At 42.2% G+C, this 12,279-nt stretch overlaps 7 non-coding genes across 7 annotated transcripts; 2 read left to right on the top strand and 5 right to left on the bottom strand.

The window, feature by feature from the left end:
• Window positions 1–1,637: 1,637 nt before the first annotated feature.
• On the bottom strand, window positions 1,638–1,711 carry trnai-aau. The gene has a single exon. It is a non-coding gene; the product is annotated as a tRNA-Ile (tRNA).
• A 925-nt stretch (window positions 1,712–2,636) lies between these two features.
• Window positions 2,637–2,710, bottom strand: trnai-aau. The gene has a single exon. It is a non-coding gene; the product is annotated as a tRNA-Ile (tRNA).
• Window positions 2,711–3,483: 773 nt separating this feature from the next.
• On the bottom strand, window positions 3,484–3,557 carry trnai-aau. The gene has a single exon. It is a non-coding gene; the product is annotated as a tRNA-Ile (tRNA).
• Window positions 3,558–3,876: 319 nt separating this feature from the next.
• trnas-gcu lies at window positions 3,877–3,958 on the top strand. Its single transcript has one exon. It is a non-coding gene; the product is annotated as a tRNA-Ser (tRNA).
• Window positions 3,959–6,505: 2,547 nt separating this feature from the next.
• On the top strand, window positions 6,506–6,587 carry trnas-gcu. The gene has a single exon. It is a non-coding gene; the product is annotated as a tRNA-Ser (tRNA).
• Window positions 6,588–6,944: 357 nt separating this feature from the next.
• trnai-aau lies at window positions 6,945–7,018 on the bottom strand. Its single transcript has one exon. It is a non-coding gene; the product is annotated as a tRNA-Ile (tRNA).
• Window positions 7,019–7,637: 619 nt separating this feature from the next.
• trnai-aau lies at window positions 7,638–7,711 on the bottom strand. Its single transcript has one exon. It is a non-coding gene; the product is annotated as a tRNA-Ile (tRNA).
• Between the last annotated feature and the right edge of the window lie 4,568 nt (window positions 7,712–12,279).

A 12,279-nucleotide genomic window follows, 5' to 3' on the forward strand; every position in this document is an offset into this window, starting at 1 on the left:
GTTCCGGCCCTGTCCTACCCCTAGTTCCGGCCCTGCCCAAAATTGCCCAGTATCCCCCATGGGAACGTGAAGGGCTGCCATTAGAAATCACGGGGCACCGTACAACAAAATTTTTGGGGCCCACACTGGCGCCCAAGCCCCACCCCAGATCCCGCCCACTCCACATCAGTTGAAAGACTACACAGACATCAGCGCTAAAAAATTAACACCCCCACACACAAGTTATAAAAAGCTACTGATGGTCAGGGCCCCCTTATAAGTTAAAAACAAAACATTGGTGCCAGGGCCCCACTTACAAGTTAAAACAAAGAATATTTTTAAAAAAAACATTGGTGGCAGGGGCCTATAGAGTATTAAAATAATACATTGGTGGTTAGGGGTCCTTCGGCTTTTTGGCACTTCCGCATTTCAGCTGTTCCGGACTTCAAAAATGGCCGCAGGGTTCGGCGCTCGCAAGGGGGCCCAGCTCTTTCAAAACTGCAGCACTGCCGGGCCCCCCATCATGGAAACTTGTCCCCCCCGATGGTGGCCCTGGGAGCGTGCAGCAACCCAGCTGTCTGTATTGTGGATCTGCTTCAGCTCTGACTGTACAACCCTGTGTATATTATAACTAGGGTTGCCGCCCGGCCGGTATTTTACCGACCTGGCCGGTAAAAATTATGCTTGAAGCCAATGTTATTAAAAGGAAAAAATGGCAAGAATATATTAAGGCCGGTATTTTTTTTTTTCCAGAAAAGGTGGCAACCCTTATTAATAACTAATAGGGATGCACCGAATCCTCAATTCTAGAATTTGACTGAATGCTAAATCTTTTGTGGAAGATTCGTCCAGATACCGAACCAAATCTGAACCCTAATTTGCAAATGTAAATTAGGGAAAAGAGGCTGAAAGAGAACCGCACGCACAGCACAAATATTTTGATTTCCATGTTTGCGTGATGAAAAGCCACATGATTTTTCGGACTTGGATTCTGCTGAATCCTGCTGAAAAAGGCCGAATCATGAACCGAATATTTGGTGCATCCCTAATAACTAAGGGGGTATCCCAAAATAGATTGGGACCTAGAGGTGGCACTGCTGCATCAGTTATTGCTCAATATCCGATTTATTTAGTACATTCTCTATTCTGCCACCAGGTGGAGCTTGCAGAGGAAATGTTCTTATAACTTGTGCATTTAGAATTACATTTGACTTAACCCTGAAAATGCCAGTAAGCTCATGTAGGTATGGGGGTTGTTTCTGCCCTTAGCTCATATAGGCTAAAGGTGGCCATAGACTTAACAATTAAAATTTTTCCAGAAAAGATACTTCAGATCCAAGCTTTCTGCCGATATCAGCTCATGTCCTGCCATATGTGTATCGAATATTGTAGGAAAATTTGTTTCATATAATAATATTTATGTGTGTATGGCCACCTTTAAATCAATTCTTTATTCCCGTAAGTGAAAACCAACTCATGTCAGCTGGTCTGGCTTTTAATCTAATCAGATTCCTCCATTCATTACAATGATGTTATCTCTGCAAGAGCAAGCATATCTGTATTGTAAAATGGCACTTAAGGAGGCACCCATGTGTAATAAACTAACAACAGGTAAGTGTAAAATCCTTCTGAGATGTTACATAGTGAAAAAAAGCACTTGGCCCGTACGAGGATCGAACCCGCGACCTTGGCGTTATTAGCACCACACTCTAACCAACTGAGCTAACCAGCCAATGATGCCCCTCTAGTTTTAAAATCATTCTTGAGGACTTTACCACCTGCTCTAACGTTGTCAATGGCACCAAGGCTGCCAGATCTTCCCCAGCCCTTCCCAATAATCTGTGCCAAACCCTAGCACCAGGCAAGCAGCAGACTGTTTGGCATGAAGGGTCCTTACAGCAGATTACCCTATCCATTTTTCTAATAATTAAATCCCCTATTACTAAAACCTGCCCTTCCCTCCTTGCACCCGTATTAGAGACACTGCCTCCCAGAGTCAGCCTGCTCTATACATACCAGCTCAGAGTTGTCCTCCCCAGCATTTTCAGCCAAAATGGTGAATCTGTTGCTTTGGACCAGCTCCCCTACCCTTCCATCCCCTGCTTCCCTCTTGACTGCAACAAACCTTCCTCCCTCATTAGCCGTCACTGCCCCTTGCCAGTGGTTCCTCTGCGAGCCTCCTTTGCTCCCCCTCGTTTGCTGCCATCCTCAGTAGTCAAAGTTCCCCCCTTAAGCTCCCCATAGACGCGACGATGCTTCTTGCCGAACGACCGATTTTAGGGAAGCCCGACCAATTATCGTGTGGTTAGTGGGATTCGAACGATCTTACATCTTACGATTTTTCGGCCGACATCTGTCGGGAAATTGATCGGCCAGGTCAAAAAATCTTTGTCGGTCCCAGTGCAATCTATCTATGTCTGCAGGGCCAAGCAGGCAGCTCCCCTTTGTTTTCCTGGTAAATTGGTCTTTTTAGTTGATGGTAAATTCGTACGATCGTTCTGAGAAGATCGTGGTCTCACGATCAGGATCTGATCTTTTAAAAATCTCAACATCTATGGCCAGCTTTAGAGTCTGATATTAAAAGTCATTGAGGGGTTCTGGGACCTTCTATAGACACAAGTCTGCAGACTGAGACATTACATAGTGAAAACAACACTTGGCCCGTACGGGGATCGAACCCCCGACCTTGGCGTTATTAGCACCACGCTGTAACCAACTGAGCTAACCAGCCCATTTCACTCTTTTATTTTTGAAACCATTCTTGAGGACTTCACCAACTCCTCTAACTTTGCCATTGGTACCTACGTGTACCAAGACCGTCTTCCCCAGCTCCTCCCAATAATCTGTCCACTCATTCCACTATATGCCGAACCCTGCCTCCCAGGGTGCTCTGAGAGTCAGTCTGCTCCATACATACCAGCTCAGAGTTGTCCTCCCCAGCATCTTCAGCCAAAATGGCGAATCTGTTGCTTTGAACCAGCTCCCCTACCCTTCCATCCCCTGCTTCTTCTCTTGACTGCCCCAAACCTTCCTTCCCCACATTTGCAGCCAACCTCAGTGGTGCAAGTTCCCCCCTTAGAGTCTGATATTAAAAGTCATTGAGGGCTTCTGCGACCATATATAGCAGGGGTGGCCAAAAGGTATATCGGGATCTACCAGTAGACTTTTGCCTGGTGATCAGTACATCTCAAGACAATGTTAAACAGTTGACTAAATCACCTCCTGTTTCATCCTTTGCATTAAGAGATTTATTAAAGTTCATTTATTAAAGTTACATAATAAATAGTTGTTAGTTAAAAACGGCAATATACATTTGCTCATAAATCAATATAATATTTAAGTAATGTTTTCAATGGAACAGAATGCTGACAATGCTTTTTATCAATGTAGATCAAAATGGAAAAACTTTACTAAAAGTAGACCTCGCATTAGTAAGGTATGGGCACACCTGATATATAGACACAAGGCTGCAGGCTGAGACATTACATAGTGAAAAGGAAAACGTGGCCCGTACGGGGATCGAACCCGCGACCTTGGCGTTATTAGCACCACGCTCTAACCAACTGAGCTAACCGGCCAGATAGTTTTACTATAGTCAAAAAACTCAAAGAGGAAAGAATGATATTTTTGCCAATTCTATGCATCCTATTTCAGGGAACAGTTTGAAGAAGGCGTTTTTCCAATGCAGCACAATAATGTGCAGAAATAGTATGTTGAGTTGAGAGTGGAAGAACTTAAACACTCTGACCATACCTTCACTAATGCTCTTGCGTCTGAACGAAATCCAATAAACATTGATTTCAAATCTCATGGGAAGGACTTGCTATAATAATAATGCCTATTAAAGGAGTCAAGAATATTAGATGAACCATGACATCACTCCTGCAAAACACCCAAGACGAGGTGGCCGAGTGGTTAAGGCGATGGACTGCTAATCCATTGTGCTCTGCACGCGTGGGTTCGAATCCCATCCTCGTCGGCTGGGCGAGTGTTATTGTTGCTGCGATTGTGTGTCAATTGAATAAGAAGCACTGTATATGGAGAGATCCGCTCGTTTGGCGATGTCGCCAACCGAGCAGATCTCCCTCCGATATGCAATATCGGGCTCATCCGATCGTGGGCCCTAGGGCCTAACGATCGGATCCTAACGGGCGGTCGGATCGCGGGACCGCATCCGAGGGGATTTTTTTGTCCCATCCGATCGAGATCTGGCCGACTTTTGGCCAGATCTCGATCGGTGAACCCGTCGGGGGGGCCCCATACACGGGCCATTAAGCTGCCGACACGGTCTGTCGGCAGCTTTTATCGGCCCGTGTATGGCCACCTTAATGCACCTCCCTACTGTACGATACAAAAATGTTGGACTTTTATGTGATCCAAACCTTACAACTGTAGTGAAAGTTCAGAAAAGGCTTTTTCTTCCTGCTGGATTTTAGCACAATCCAATAAAATCGTCTACTTCATTTGGGGTGCAAACAATTGTCTTGTTCCAACAAAACCGTCCCAACAGTCGATCGGAGAGGCTTAACAATGTTCATTGTGGAACTATGAAATTGGTCGGGGGATGGGACAGTCAAATAATAATTGTCAAACGATTGTTCACTGCCCATGCATTTTATGAAAGTAAACCAAGAAACAGCCAATGATTGGTCCATATATGTTAGATCTCGCAGACTAGATGACAAAGGTACGGCCAAAGTCTCCGCCCATATCGTTTACCATAGATGCGCGAATAATTCATTGAAATGATTATTTAGCCGATGGGCTTGTTCACAGAGCGATGACAAAAATGTGCCCGTGTATGGTCAGCTTGGGCACGGGCAGGGCTACCATCACGGGGGCACAGGGGGTACATTTGTACTGGGCCTAAAGGGGGCCCACATTTGCTGCACTTTACGATTTAGCTAGGCCCCCCTTGACAGCATCGATCTGCTGAAGTCCCGAAGCCGCGAACGGAGCCAAAGCTGCGAAAAGACCCAAAGCCATGAACGGAGCCTAAGGTAAGTTCCACTGAACACCAATGTGTATTTTTTTTATTTAAACCCCTGACTAATGATGTGCGAATTTCTCTTGTTTTGCTTCGCCGAAAAATTTGTGAATTTCCTGCAAAATTTGAGAAACTGCGTAAAATTTGAGAAAAATCTTGAAATCGGAAAGTTCACAAAAAAACTTGAAATTCGAACGTTTTCACGAAAAAATCGAGCAATTTGACCGGTTTCACTGAAAAATTTAGCAATCCGAACGCTTCCACAAAAAAAAACGATTAATTCAAATGTTTTCACGGAAAAATCTAGCAGTTCGAACGTTTTCACTAAAAGTGAGCAATTCGAAAAATCAAGCAATTTGAACATTTTCAAAAAGAAAATTGAGCATTTTGAATGTTTTCATGGAAAAATCGAGCAATTCGAACGTTTTCATTGAAAAATCGAGCAAACCAAATGTTTTCACGAAAAATCGTAGATTGATGCCGGGTGAATTTTCGCAGGAGATTCTTATATTTATTCGCTGGTGCCGAAACAGCGAATTTGTGCCAGGCGAATTTATTCTATCACTACCCCTAACCACCAATGTTTTTATATTTTTTAAATATTCTATGGGGCCCCTGGCGCTAATGTTTTTTTGAAAACTATTATGGGGGCCCTGGCTCCATTTTGTGAAAACTTATAGGGGGGCCCTGATCACCAATGAGTTTTTGTTTTTACTTGTATGGGGGGCCCTGACTTCCAATGTGTTTAAAAAACTTTTATGTGGGACCCTAGCTGCCAATGTGTTTTTTTAACTTATAATGAACACCAATGGCTTTTTATAACGTATGTTTGTGGGGGGGGGTTACCGTTTTCAGCGCTGTCTTTGTGGCTTTTTTACTGTGGTGTGGGCGGGATCTGGGGTGGGGCTTGGGAGCTGGGATCAGGGGCCCAGAAAACTTTGTTGTGCGCGCCCTGTGATTTCTGATGGCGGCCTTGGGCTCACCAGATTCCCACGCGCTCACTGTGCTAAGCCTCTTGCTTTTCCTAAATATCAGTCATTTTGAAATGGAAGCAGAGGCATGTATGTAGCCCCTAGTTCTATCCCTGTAAAAGACTAGAGGTGGCCATAGACGCACAGATAATATCGTACAAAACATATTTTCGTTTGATATTCGGCGCGTGTATGGTGGGAAAAGAGCCGACTAATATCAGCAGAAGACTTGGATATCGGTGGGCTCGTCGATCGGGCTGGATGGAAAATTTTGTTCGGGGGCCTTTGAAGGGACCAAACATCGGCCATTGTTAGTGCTGAATCGTCAGATACAGGTAGAAATCTACTGTTTCTATCTGTATATCTGATGATTCAGCTCTACACGCGTGTATTGAAACGTACGATCTATCTTGGTAAGATCTTTTCCAAGAAAGATTGTAATTGTTATGTCTATGGCCAACTTTAGTTATGCAGCTCAGTATTATTTATATTAGAAAGCACAATGCAGCCTCAACTGAGAACAGGGATTTCCCCTTTAAAATCATGTCATTTAAATGTTGGAGTCTAAGACGAGGTGGCCGAGTGGTTAAGGCGATGGACTGCTAATCCATTGTGCTCTGCACGCGTGGGTTCGAATCCCATCCTCGTCGGTATTGTTTTAATACAACTTAATTCTCTCTGTTGCTTTCTCAGATGCAAATCATGAAGGAAGGACTAAAATGAAATATGCAGCGAGTACTGCTCTGGGTGCTCTTTAAACTACATCCGGATGAGGGGTGTTCTGGGTCTGCTGCTTCCGCCTGAGACAGCACCGCCGCCCCTGTGGTCAAACCAAGGCACAAGGATTGATGCAAAAAGATTGACTTGCTGAATGTCAATGGGTGGGAAGGTCTGAGGTTTAATTTCTGAAGGAGGACAGACATTACATTATAAATGCCTTAGCATTTTACATGTGAATGTAGGATGTTTACAAGATTTTGCGTATAAGGAAAATACAAAACAAAAGTTGGCCCGTACGGGGATCGAACCCGCGACCTTGGCGTTATTAGCACCACGCTCTAACCAACTGAGCTAACCGGCCAGTTGAAGCTTGTAGCTTTTTTTGTGTAAAAAAAATACAAATTCTTTGGTCATGAAGGTAGCTAGACATCCAAGTAGATCAGGTACAGCAGGGGTCCCCAACCTTTTTTGGCCCGGGGACCAAAAAAGAGCCAATTTTTTTTCCAAGGGCCGATGGGGTTGGGAGGGGTCGGGGAGGTTGTCAGAGGGGTCGGCGTCCATTTTGGGTGCGCCGGCGTCAAACACTGAGTTCATTGTTCGGTGGCCCAGTTCAGGACTGTCCACGACCCAGTTCAAGGCTGCGGCCTGGTGGTTGGAGAACCCTGATGTACAGGGTTCTGGCATAATGGGGTACTGGCTGGGAAGGGGTGTGGTCATACATGCATGGAAATATTTTAATTGGGACCCAACTATATTTGTTAGCAGGGCACTCTTCCTAGTGGCCCAGTAATTATTAGGACCATCTACCCCGGATCCCCCTGCACATCAGGAGGCACAGGCAACTAGTACTGTATAAAGATAACTTGTGAAAAGGTGATCTTTCCCTTTAATTTAATGCAACATTACCCCACCCCCCTCACAGTCTATCAGCTTGAAATAGAGTAGCCTTGATCCTAAAAAAACAAAGAAAAACAGTCAAGTGGCCCGTACGGGGATCGAACCCGCGACCTTGGCGTTATTAGCACCACGCTCTAACCAACTGAGCTAACCGGCCAACTGAAAGGCAGAAATTTGTTTACTCCTTTCTTTCTCGAGACAATGCACAATATTTACTAACATTAAAAAGATACAAATTTGCACTCTGCGTGCCTAAAAACTATATTATTTAGTCTGCTGAAACTTTGTTTTTTTTTTCTTATCAGAAATCAAGGGAAATCAATGACCGCCAGCTGCACTATCACCTGCAGTTTTTTTTTTCTCCTATTCTGATGGCGAGAGGGAAACAGGACCAGAGCCGCCATTAGAAATCACGGGGCCCCGTACAACAAAATTTTTGGGGCCCCCTGGGCCCCGCCCACACTGACGCCCAAGCTCCACCCCATATCCCGCCCACTCCACATCGCAGTTAAAAGACCACACAGACATCAGCGCTAAAAAAGTAACCTGCCCACACAAGCTATTGATGGTCAGGGCCCCAAAAAAAAAATTTAAAAAAAATGTTTTTTTAAAAAAAATAAAAAATAAAAAACATTAGTGGCAGCTTATAAATTTAAAAAAACTTGGGGCCCCAACAAAAAAACAATAAAAAAAAACATTAAAAAAACAAAACATTGGTGGCAGTAACCCTTATAAGTTAAAAAAATTGGGGCCCCAACAAAAATTTTTTGTTTTTAAAAAAAAAACAAAAAAAAAACTTTGGTGGCAGGGGCCCCCTTATAAGTTAAAAACAAATTGGGGCCCCAAAAAAAAATTTACAAAAAAAAAATATATTTTGAAAAAAAAAAACATTGGTGGCAGGGGCCCCCTTACAAGTTAAAAAAATTGGGGCTCCAACAAAAAAAAATATTAAAAAAAAACATTGGTGGTAGGGGACCCCCTTATAAGTTAAAAACAAATTGGGGCAACAAAAAAAATTATAAAAAAAAAAATTCTTTTGAAAAAAAAACCAAAACATTGGTGTCCTTACAAGTTAACATTGGTGGCAGGGGCCCCCTTACAAGTTTAAAAAATGTTTTAAAAAAAGATTGGTGGCAGGGGCCTATAGAATATTAAAATAATTCATTGGTGACCAGGGGATTAAAAAAAAAAACACAAACTGGTGTTCAGTAGAATTGAACTTGTGGCTTCAGGATTTCAACTTCGCCTCCTTTCGTGACATCGGGTCTTTTCGCCGCTTCAGGACTTCAATTCCAGCTGTTTTCGTGACTTCGGGTCTTTTCGGCGCATCGGCTTTGGCTTTTCGGTACTTCCGCATTCGGCAACGAAGAGGCAAGATTTACGGTTCGGGTGCTCGCAAGGGGGGCCCGGATTTTCAAAGAATGCCCTAGTATTTGACCACACCCATTTTTGTGACCACACCCCCTAATTACCATGTGGATTTTACAAAATTTGGCAGGTTATGAAAGATTGAACACATTTCTGTTTTTTTCCATTTATTACAGTTTTGCTAATGAAGGTGAATTGCCCTTTAAGCTGTGAGTCTAACTTCTCCCAAGAGACCTGTTATCTTATATTGTTACAATTACTTATTTGCTTATCTCAAAATTGTTACAAAAGCAGCTATGGCCGTTCTGGGCTCTCTGCCAAAAGCCACTGAAGTTAGAAACTTTGTTTCTTTTTCTGGCTGTTCAGCGCAGAGAAAAACTGGACTTTCCAGTACAAACGAGGGACTGCGGGTTGAGCTGTGAAAGAGGGACTGTTCCACTAAAAATGGAACAGTTAGGAGATATGCTGGCCGATAAAACACCTGCCAAGGCCAGGGCTGGTATTACACATTTACCAGCAAAAGCCCTTGGCCCTACGCTCCTAACTTACCTTTTCCTCGCCTTGTGGCCATCGGCGCTACGACGCTGCGGCTACGGCCCCTTTTGCATCATGGCCCGCCCCCACCACAGCTGGTAAAAAATTTCCTGAAAAGGTGGCAACCCTAGTGGGTTCAGACGGGCCAACCTGAACCCACTGTACGACACTGCTGGCCAATAACCCAGACGTGATATCTCAAAAAGGATGTAACTCTTTTGTGTATTATATAGTGAATAAAGTACCCCCTTTTGTAAAATATAAGGATATTATAAGTTACCGAGGAGTTTCATGACCATATAAAAGTACGAGGCCGAAGGCCGAGTGTTTTTATACAGGTCATGGAACTCCGAGGTAACTTCTAATATCCTTATATTTTACAACTGGGGGTACTTTATTTATTATAATACACAAATTTCAATGAGTCATGTGACAGAAATGACATCAGAACTCACCGTTTATAACTGATGACATCAGAACTCACCGTTTATAAGGATAGAATTTACAGGATATTCATGGCTTTTGTGTATTATATAGTGAATAAAGTACCCCCTCTTGTAAAATATAAGGATATTATAAGTTATCGAGGAGTTTCATGACCATATAAAAGTATGAGGCCAAAGGCCGAGTGTTTTTATACAGGTCATGGAACTCCGAGGTAACTTCTAATATCCTTATATTTTACAACTGGGGGTACTTTATTTATTATAATACACAAATTTCAATGAGTCATGTGACAGAAATGACATCAGAACTCACCGTTTATAACTGATGACATCAGAACTCACCGTTTATAAGGATATAATTTACAAGATATTCATGGCTTTTGTGTATTATAAGGATATAATACACAAAAGCCATGAATATCTTGTAAATTATATCCTTATAAATGGTGTAATGTCATCAGTAATAAACCGTGAGTTCTGATGTCATTTCTGTCACATGACTCACATGTAAAATGTGAGCATATTAGAAGTTACCTCGGAGTTCCATGACCTGTATAAAAACACTCGGCCTTCGGCCTCGTACTTTTATATGGTCATGAAACTCCTCGGTAACTTATAATATCCTTATATTTTACAAGAGGGGGTACTTTATTCACTATATAATACACAAAAGCCATGAATATCTTGTAAATTATATCCTTATGAACGGTGACTAGTGATGTCATCAGATATAAACGGTGAGTAGTGATGTCATTTTTGTCACATGACTCACTGAAACTTGTGTATTATATTAACAAGTACCCCTCGTTGGAAAATATGAGAATATTAGAAGTCACCTTGTGCCTCGTGTTTTTATATGGTCATGAAACTCCTCAGTGACTTATAATATCCTTATATTTTACAATACGGGCTACTTTATTCACTATATATAATACACAAAAGCCATGAATATCCTGTAAATGATATCCTTATAAACGGTGAGTTCTGATGTCATCAATTATAAACGGTGAGTTCTGATGTCATTTCTGTCACATGACTCACTGAAATTTGTGTATTATAATAAAAACACTCATCCTTCGGCCTCGTACTTTTATATGGTCATGAAACTCCTCGGTAACTTATAATATCCTTATATTTTACAAGAGGGGGTACTTTATTCACTATATAATTTACAGGATATTCATGGCTTCTGTGTATTATATATATCTCTCTATACATAAGAGCTTTGCCCCTGTGCTGGTGTTGATCGCAGCTGCAGCTTTCATCATCCCACGGACTTTGCGTCTCTTTTTCCGCCCACTGATCTCAATTCAGAAATGATTCAGCACCGACCCCCTGAGAGACCTGACGCGTTTCTCTCTGCCCCGGTTTGTTTCTTTTTTTTCCACAAGTAACAAATACAGAAGAATTCGAGTGCTTGTGGCCTGACCACATTGTGTGTTTGTGTAACTCGGAGCAGGTAAACACTACACACGGTTTTATGGCTCCTGTGAGTGTGTAACACGAGAGCCCAAGCGTTTGTAAAGCCTCTGACTTGTCTGACCAACAAAGGGGAAGTATTCCTTGAAAGGCTAGTTCTCGATTCACTTTAACATGTAGTATCAGACAGGCACTAGCGTTCTAGGAGAATTTTTTACCTTTTGACTTATTTCGCTTTTTATTCGGCAGCTCTCCAGTTTGCAATTTCAACAATCTGGTTGCTAGGGTCCAAATTCCCCTAGCAACCATACACTGATTTGAACAAGAGACTGGAATATGAATAGGAGAGGCCTGAATAGAAAGAGGAGTAATAAAAAGTAACAATAACAATACATTTGTAGCCTTACAGAGCATTTGTTTTTTAGATGGGGTCAGTGACCCCCATGTGAAAGCTGGAAAGAGTCAAAAGAAAATGGCAAATCATTAAAAAAAACTTTAACAAATAAATAATGAAGACCAATTAAAAATGTGCTCAGTATTTTCCATTCTATCCCCCTTTAATAGGTAACGGCTGAGGAGGCGTTGCAGGAAGTGTGAGCGGCTATAAATGAATGAATTATATAATATCTCCCCTTTACTTTGTTTTATTCTCCTTCCCTGTGTGAATAGAAACAGCTACTAGAACCATCACACAGGAGACATTCAGTCATTACTGGTGCTGTTGCTTTTGCACCATTTTTTTTTCATCCCCAAAAATATTGGACATTTAAAATTTCACATATTGTATCAATGCAGTTTTATTCACTGAACATGTTTCCGAAAATGTGTGTTTGACACCCAGCAGGCGAAACCAGTATTTCCTGTAACTGGAGGTTGGAGATGTAATAACAGTATTTTATGATTAGATTCCACATATGCTGTTACTGCGAATATTAATTAAGGATAATATCTACGTACA

This window comes from Xenopus laevis, chromosome 3L (genome assembly GCF_017654675.1).
Source record: "Xenopus laevis strain J_2021 chromosome 3L, Xenopus_laevis_v10.1, whole genome shotgun sequence".
In the NCBI taxonomy this organism is placed as follows: Eukaryota; Metazoa; Chordata; class Amphibia; order Anura; family Pipidae; genus Xenopus; species Xenopus laevis.